Here is an 8,893-nt window from a genome sequence, read left to right on the forward strand (position 1 = left end):
GGATTCATAGAATTCTTGCTATCTGCAGTCCTTTTGTTGCCTTGACAACAAATCTCATTTGAAATAGAAAGATTTCTTTTATTTTTAGTAAATTGGCTTTAAATGACCAAAACTCAGCTTTTTAATAATTAACTTAAATGCACAACTTATACCTCCCCTAAAAAACAGCGTGCACTTGGCTAAACAGTAACATGGAGCCAGTACGTACAATAATATTTTCTCATCTTCAATTCTCCAGATACAAGGCAACCTTTTCCTCAACTATTGTGGCAGAAAGACACTGGAAAAATTCTTTATCTTTTCAAGTCGGTATATTTCATGTAACAAAATGTACAACAGTTCATTTTATTTATGTATAATACAGTGTATATGCACACAAAGCTAGCACGGGAAACTGATCCTAGGTGCTACTGTAATACAAGTAATTAATAATTGCTAAAAATTTCATGGGCAAAACCCTTAAGTCTTCACTTGGATTTTAGTTCATCAGGACTCTGACAAATGCCCATTCCACACACTAAGGATGGACTCAGTAATGAACTCAGGATTTGGCCCAGTATCAGTAACAGATAGGGATCAGTATTACAAATTATCATGTGTATTTGTGACAGGGACTACTTCCCATTAATACTACAAAGAAAAATGCTGCACTTTCCTGTTCATGCTACAGTTGAAAAAAATACACCATTGCTGACCAATACATGCATACACCTATATGTAAATGATATGCAGTAAATACTGGGCCAGATTCTTAGTTCACTTACCTTGGTATTAATCAGGAATAACTACTGAATTCAGTGTAGCTACACTAGTATAAAACTGGCATGAGATCAGTGTTGGGTCCATTGACCAGTATTTGAGTTTACAGTGAAAATCTATTTCTCAGTTTAAAAAAAATCAATACTGCAGCATAATCACAGCAAACTCAAGTCTACCTGACTATACCTAGAAAATAACTGGGGCCCTGAGTAGCACAGTGAAGACCTTGGTAAAAATCTGAAAATTCTGTCACTCAGCCTCATCTTCTGACCCCTTTAACAAAAACAAAACAAAACCGGAAGGGCGATGTCAGTGAATGGAAGCCAAAGAGACCATACTGAATCTGAATCTACCACTAGAAAAATTAAAACAAAAAACAAAAAACCAACAACAAAATTTCACCTTACAGTTCAAACACTGCAGCACTGTGAACCTGAAAGCAGAAGAGACTATAAACAAAAGTGAAACTGACATGTCCAGACTGAAAGAAATTTAAAAAGGAAACAAACAGCATAAACAGAGAAATAATTTTACAGATCTACTGTACCTGTTTCAATAATCTGCAGTAAATGCTGAGCACCCTTAACTTCTATTTCTCCCCCTCACATGCATCTCCCCATATGTTGGCACTCTACACCATTGTGTGACTTCCACTTTTTTGGAAATCTTGAAGTGCTTAGAAAGATCTTGACTAAAAGCTGTGCATACAAATAACCTGAAAAATACCCTCCCATCTCTTGGCAAGATTTCAAACATGAGTCATATGCTGTAGCTGTGTGAATTTGGGCTTTGGGTAATTTAGGTGATAGTGCTAGATTCTGCCAATTTCAGATTTAAATTATAGATTAAACTCAGATGAAGAGAATGAAGTATAGTCTCTCTGCAAAAATGCACACAACTCCTATTGGCATATGAAGGGGACGCTACTCGCCAATATTGTTAACTTTAGGTATAGAAAACATGCATACTAAGGACCTGATCCATCAAAACACTTTTGCACATACTTCACTCTAAGCATGTCAGTAGCTCCTGTGAAGTCAGGGAAGAGGAAAGGAGTAGGAGGAGTTGGAGAGCTACAGGAGCCTAGATCCAACCTTGCTGTTTCAGGTAAACCGGCAAGTGGCTCCTTGTAAGCCATTTATTTTCCCTTCCTAATTCCATGGTGGTCCCTGTTGTAGCCAACTAAAGCTCCTGAGTACACAGATGGAGGCTCATGTAGCACCCTGACAGCCCAAGTTAAAGCCTGGCACACCTGTGACACTCAGTCCAGCCTCTGAGTGGCACCACTGAATGCTCCTGCCTCCCAATGTGGAGCAACATATGTGTGTGTGGGCGGGAAGGGGGGACAAGTAACAGCAGTAAGGGGGAACATGAGAGAGTAGGGACAGTATCAGGTCAGTAATACTTCCAAAGTTAGCCTCCCACAAATCCCAAAAAGGTGAAGGTTGTAATGCATGGCTTTGGAGCTTTTCGTGGTTTAGCATTCTCTTGTCCCCTTCCTTTTGTTGGTAATGCTTGGTCAGAGCAGAAGGTCAGATTGTCACTTTTTTGACAAACATAATGGAGCACAAATAGCTCCTACAAAAAGTTTCATCCTGGCTAGTACACACACTTTAGGGATTAGAAGATGATGCTCTGAGTTTCAACAGGAATCACTTCCTCTGAGGTACTGTTCTGGTGAACCATTTAGCCTTAATCACATCAAAGGCACTGATCAGAGTGCCCCTATTTTCGAATGTTTAGAGCTATGTCAATACTTCGCTTATTAAATAAATGTACTATACCAATGCTGAACATTTCTCTCTCCCACATTAAAAAAACCAACCCATAACACGTGACACGGGGTATCATTAAACAACTAAAACGCATACTCATCCTGAAAGAAATCTTTCCCGAATCCCCTCTTCTGGCCTTCAAACAAACCCCCAACCTCACCAAGCTCATCATCAGAAGCAAGCTCCCCACAGACCAGGACCCACCAACTCAAAGAAGCACCAGACTCTGCAATAACAACAGATGTAAAACCAGCAGACATATCTCCACTGCTACCAGGATTAGTACCCCCACAATACACCATTCAAGATCCATGGGTCTTACACATGCCTATCACAACATGTGGATTTATGATTTACTACAACCATCTGTAAATCACTAACCCCCATTTTTTGTCCTCTGACTGCAGAGTTGCTAATGGGCCACTTCACCTTGACCAGTCTCTAAGGTTACATCTACACTATCTGCCAAATCGGCAGGTAGTGATCCATCCCCGATCGCTCTGCCATTGACTCCTGTACTCCACCGCGACGAGAGGCGGAAGCGGACTCGATGGGGGAGCAGCGGCAATCGACCCCGCACCGTGAGGACGCGAGGTAAGTCAACCTAAAATATGTCAACTTCAGCTATGCTATTCTCGTAGCTGAAGTTGCATATCTTAGGTCGATTTGCCCCCCCACCGCCCTGTAGATCAGGCCTTAGAATATGTGTTAACTTCTTATGCTAAACAATCTGTTCCATCTTGTATTTAGCTGTGACAACGAGCTCTGTGTAAGCTCAAAATCTTGTTACTTTCACTAACAGAAGTTGGTCCAATAAAAGATATTCTCACCAACCCATAACATTTGACAATAATGGTCTCAAACCAGGGTGGCCCATCCATATAGGCAAACTAGGCAGTCGCCTAGGGTGCCAAGTTAAATGGGTCACCAAATTTGAGGGGGAAAAATCTAATTTAAAAAAAAAAATGAAAAAATGAAAAAAAATACAAATAAAATAACGAAGATGTCATTATTTCAATTCCCATGCGCGTATGGAGGGAATATGAATTATAATTCATTTCTCTACATTTCTGAGAATTTATTAATGTCAAATCTTTTATTTACTGCAAAAATAAATAATATTTTAGCTAATTTTTTTCAATTTGCACTCTGCAATTTTGATAAGCAATAACTCAGCCACAATGAAACACATCCGCCAGCAGCAAGACCTGCAATGCTAGTGACACCTAACTCGAATATACATCAAGGTCGCATAGCCGGAAATTCATGTAGAGCAGAGATATCGCGAGTTGATACATGTCAAACGATCATTTTAACACACGTCACAGGTAGATGGTTAAGAATCGAGTGAATACTGTGGAAAATTGTGTTTCTTGGTGCCAAAGAATAAAGAATAACATCTTTCAGCATTATAAATCCAAAATGTGAGTATCTTTAAGTGTTATTAAACCTTAGCGTTATATTATACAGCGGGCTGTATAATTATGAATTTTTCTTTATTATGACTAGTTCACATGTAATAAATAAGGTCCATAAAAGAAAAGAAAAGTAACAGCGTTAATGCTTAATTGACTAGGAAAGTGATGACGTCACACTCCAAGCGGGTAACCGTGAGGAAGGGGATTACTTTCCAAACAACTGGTGTCAGGTTATAACGTCAAACAAGGTCATTTTGTTTCCATGTAAATGCTATAACTAACTATTTTAATAGGTAAGTGAGTGTATGTTACTAATCATTGAACCTTTAAACAGTGAAAAGATGTGTTGGGATGGCTGCAATGTGGTTTAAATTGCCAACCATGTGGTGTGTCAGCCATCCTTAACGCTATAATGCTTGCAGTTGGGAGCACAGTACATAGCAATTTTCAAATGCCCCAGGCAGAAAGAGGAAAGAGAAAACCCTCAGGAGCTGAGTATCGTAAATGAAAGGCTGAGAAGGAAAAGGACCAAGCAAAACAGCAGGGATCCTTCCTGAAATATCTTCTCTTTAATCCAAATAAAGAAGCAGTTCACAGCATCCAGATGAAGGAATTTTACTTGGAGAGGAGGTTAGCTCACATCCGCTTGGAAGCAGTTTGGAACATCAAGATGATGGAAACTTACTTCTAGATGAAGGCAGCTCACAGCATCAGACTGATATGGAATATTTTCACCTTCAGAGACCCATGCAGAAATTGAAGTAAATGAAGTAGAAGGAAGAAAGGATAAGGAAATCACAAACAAGTTACAATATGGGGACCCAGCTTCATGGCCCAGATGTGATGACTGTGTGCAGCAAATTCTCATGGAACATGGACCCGAACAAGTTCATGAATTTTCCTTCCCTAAGGATGGAAATGAAAGAAAATTCTCTCCTCAGCATTACAAGAGGAAACTCATTAATGGGGAAGAAATTCATCAAAACTGGTTACAATATTCAGTGTCGAAGGGCTCTGTGTTTTGCTTTTGCTACAAGTTGTTTAGAAATCAAGCAATTGGTACATTACTTACTGAAAATGGTTCAAAGGACTGGAAAAATGTATCTTCAATTCTCTCTTCACATGAAAGAAGTACAGAACATTTGGAATGTTTTCAAAATTGGAAAGAACTTGCATTACGATTGAAAAAAGGAAAAACTAAACAAAGAAAATTTACATGTGATCAAGGAAAAAGAAGAATATTGGCAACAAATATTAGAGCGCCTGATTGCTTTAGTGAGAGTTCTCGGTGGGCAAAATTTAGCATTCTGTGGCCGTGGTAGAAATAAAAAATTATACACTCCAGGTAATGGAAACTTTTTAAAATTTGTTGAATACTTAGCTTTGTTTGATCCAGTCATGAAGGAGCATCTACGTAAAATAACTGATCATAAAACACAGGTTCATGACTTAGGAAAAAATATGCAGAATGAACTGATTCAAATCCTAGCAAATGCCATTAAAAAGAAAATTGTAGAAGCTGCCCATTCTGCAAAATACTTTTCAATAATACTGGACTCTAAGCCAGATGTGAGTCATGTTGAACAAATGATGATCATTTGTTTTGTGGATATGGAAAAGTCTGCAGAAAGATAATATTGAAGTGCTCATAAAGGAACATTTTTTGGGTTTCATACCACTGAAGGAGACAACTTGAGCATTTATGACCGAAGCTATTCTTCAAGAGCTTGAAACAATGTCATTATCTGTTGAAAACTTACATGGCCAAGGCTATGATAATGGGAGTAATATGAAGGGTAAAGACAATGGTGTGCAAAGGAAAAGGATGGAAATCAATCCTTTTTGTTCCTTGCAGTGCGCATTCTCTGAATTTTGTTGTCAATGCTGCTGCTAAATGCTGTTTGGAGGCAAGCAGTTTCTTTGACCTGGTGCAAAGTGTTTGTGTTTTTCTCAGGCTCAACACACATGTTGGGAGATTCTGACTCGCCATGTGAATTCTCTAACTGTTAAACGACTTAGTCAGACAAGATCGGAGAGTCACATTGATGCTTTGAAGCCTCTTTGCTATGAACTTGGAAACATTTATGATGCCCTAATTGAAATTTCTGATACTACCTTTACTGGATCATCTGGCAATACGGCACGTTCAGATGCAGAAGCTCTTGTAAATGGCCTTTCCAAGTTCAAATTTGTGACATCACTCATTTTGTGGTATAATATCCTTTTCGAGATTAACCTCACTAGTAAGCAGCTTCAGGAAAAGAACTTGAACATACATTCTGCTATTCAAAAACTGCAGCAAACTAAAAATATTCTGGAGGAATTCAGAAGTGATGAAGAGTTCCAAAGAACACTGGTAAATTCTCTCAAGCTTGCTGAAGAAATAGACTTTCCAACAGAATTTGAACCAGAGCCAGTTTGCATTCGGCAAAAGAAACAGCAGTTTTCATATGAAAGACAAGACACACCCATTCAGAACCCAAAACAAAGGTTCAAAGTGAATTTCTACTTTGCAGTCCTTGATACTGCTATTCACTCAGTTGACGAAAGATTTCAACAGATGCAGCAGCTAGAGTCAGTATTTGGCTTTCTATATGATATCCACAGCTTGCAAAAGAAAACAGCAAAACAGATAAGAGAATTTTGTATAAAACTGGAGTCGGCATTGACTCATGAAAATTCAAAAGACATTGATGTTACAGATTTGTGTAGTGAGCTTCAGGCTTTTTCAAGACGACTTAAGAAACATTCCACTCCTGAAGAAGTACTGAAGTTTGTTTGTGAAAATAAACTCAGACAGTTTTCCAAACGTTTTTATAGCTCTACACGTTCTTTTAACTTTGCCAGTTTCTGTAGCTAGTGTGGAATGTAGCTTCTCAAAGTTAAAATTGATAAAAACATATCTGCGTTCAATAACGGTGCAAGAGAGACTTGTTGGACTTGCCACAATGTCAATAGAGCATGAAATAGCTGGTAAACTGGATCTAAAAGAACTAGTGACTGAATTTTCAAAATTTAAAGCAAGAAAGGTCATGTTTTAAGAGCACAGAGTGTTTTTTATTTGGAGTGTTTTGTAAATACAGGTTAAAGTTCATTGAAGAGTTTTCTTATTTCTTTCTTTATTGGATGTGGTGGTAATGGCAGTTAAAGCAGGATAGCATAATGGATGATTTTGGATTTGTAATAATAAAAATTATAATTCACATTTTTAATGCATTTTTATTTGAAATTGGACTGAAATATCATCTAGCTGTCGTGTACAAATCTATTCTGAAAATTTTGTGTCTCTGTTTTATCTGATCTCAGAAACATTGGTTGGAGAGACAGATGGACAGACAAACCGAATAATTAAGCCTCTGTTTAAAGCTTAAAAAAAATTAAAAGGAAAAAAGGGGCAAAATGTTTCCCATTTGCTAAAAACCTCAGCCTAGATCTGCCCTTGGGGTTTGGGCGCCGATTGCATGGTTCGCCTAGGGCACCAGTTGCTGGCAGCTAGTCTAGGGCCGCCCCTGTCTCAAACACTACATTTTAGAACAGAGATACTTCACTATCATTCCAAGAAACTTACACTTCATATTCAGCCTTAATATAGTCTCCCAAAATTTGCAAAAATATGTTCAATGGTTAAGATTATAAAATGATTACAAATCTCATTTTCTAGTCAAGGGATCAATGTCTAATCTATTATTAAAGTGGAGGCCTGGCCTGACATGAGTAATTAACACATGGAGGGAGGCCTCATTTTTTGGGAGATAGCATTAGGGATATAAATGAATCATCGGGTTGAAAACAGAATGTTTGTGCTACATAAGATAAGTAAATATGTCAGTAGGCTAAAAAGACAGAATGTCTGAGCCAACTAAGAGAAGGGAGAACACCCAGGGAACTATTTACTATGAGCTAGATAACGAGGGACGTAATAAGTTAGGAATGTAGACATCAGGTAAAGAGAAAGTTGAAATATGGGCAGTACATGGACAGCACATGCTGCACAGGGATTGGTTCCTGCGAAGTAACCAATCCAATCCAATCCAATCCAAAAAGTATGCAATGTATAGTGAATGCAATGAGATATGTAATGTATATAAAGGGAGAGGTTACTGTGTAACTTTGGAGATGCGATGTACCCTGCATTCATCTCTCCCTCCCCCCCCCACACACACACACTCCGCGCATTTGAATCTAATCAGCAGATCAGTGCTGTATAATGAATAAAGATACCTGAGTGATGAAAGGAACTGAGTTATTGGGAAGCCGAGTGGAAAGTGGTCTCAGAAGTTATCCCTCCATTAGTGGTGCTGTGATTCAACCAGGATCCATTCATCTGGAACAGGTAACGTGTAGTTTATTATATGTGTAGCTTTTCTGTCAAGGTTCACAACCCAGCAGCTGATATGATGGGAGAAAGCTCTCCTCTTAGAGCAGGTACATTAGAGAGCTTACGGTGGCGCACTAAACTCTCTAGTGTAGCCATACCCCATTCCTGCAAATGGCAGCCAAACAAACAGGTGTCTACCAGCATGGACTGGGGCATTAGTCACTATAAAAGCCCCTACCTCTATCACGTCCTGTGCCTCTGTCACGTCCTGTGCAATATAGTGAGGTCAGCCTACCCTCCCTCCCACTGGAGATGTAGCTAGGTCAATGGGAGAATTCTTCCCTCAAGCGAGCTACCACCTCTTGAGAAGGTGAATTTACTGTAGCAGGGGGAAAACCCCTTCTGTAGCAAGTGGCCGCTGTGCTGCTAGAGTGCTTGTAGCACAGACATATCCTTACTTATAATTCAAAATACAAACGTGCAAACCCTACTACACTTACATCAGCTTACGCTGCCATATGATCAACACGTCAGTGACAGTAAGATGTGTCTACAATGGCAAAAGTCCCATCAACTGCAGCAGGACCAGGATTTTATCCAATATGTCCTAATGGCTCAGTATT

At 39.0% G+C, this 8,893-nt stretch overlaps 1 protein-coding gene across 1 annotated transcript in view; it reads right to left on the reverse strand.

Moving 5' to 3' along the window:
- RTKN2 (rhotekin 2) overlaps nucleotides 1-8,212 on the reverse strand; it is a 100,578-nt gene extending 92,366 nt beyond the window's left edge. Inside the window, exon 1 of the mRNA XM_054033340.1 lies at nucleotides 8,174-8,212. The gene's annotated coding sequence lies outside the window, so the exon portion shown is untranslated. The remainder of the gene's footprint in view (nucleotides 1-8,173) is intronic.
- Between the last annotated feature and the right edge of the window lie 681 nt (nucleotides 8,213-8,893).

This window comes from Malaclemys terrapin, chromosome 7 (genome assembly GCF_027887155.1).
Source record: "Malaclemys terrapin pileata isolate rMalTer1 chromosome 7, rMalTer1.hap1, whole genome shotgun sequence".
Taxonomy (NCBI): Eukaryota; Metazoa; Chordata; order Testudines; family Emydidae; genus Malaclemys; species Malaclemys terrapin.